Raw genomic sequence first — 325 nt, forward strand, 5'->3', positions numbered from 1 at the left:
GCCGAGCTCCCCTTCCCCGCTCACATGCCCGATGTTGGGGGGACGATGATCCCACAGGCAGGGCTCTAGACCGTGGGTCCCTCAGGGCAGCCTTGATCCGCCTTTGTCCCTCCTCTTCCTCTTCCTCCCGCTCCTCTTCTTCCATCCCCCCTCGTCCTCCTCCTCCTACACAACCACACCTCCTCCTCCTCTTCCATCCCTCCCTTTCCCTCCCTCCTCCTGCTCTCTTTGCCCACCTCCTTCTCTTTCCTCGCTCCTCCTCTTCAATCCCTCCTCAAAGAAAGGGATGGAACCCCGAAAACCCCCCAGGACTCCCCCAAACCCC

Source organism: Geospiza fortis, unplaced genomic scaffold (genome assembly GCF_000277835.1).
Source record: "Geospiza fortis unplaced genomic scaffold, GeoFor_1.0 scaffold154, whole genome shotgun sequence".
In the NCBI taxonomy this organism is placed as follows: Eukaryota; Metazoa; Chordata; class Aves; order Passeriformes; family Thraupidae; genus Geospiza; species Geospiza fortis.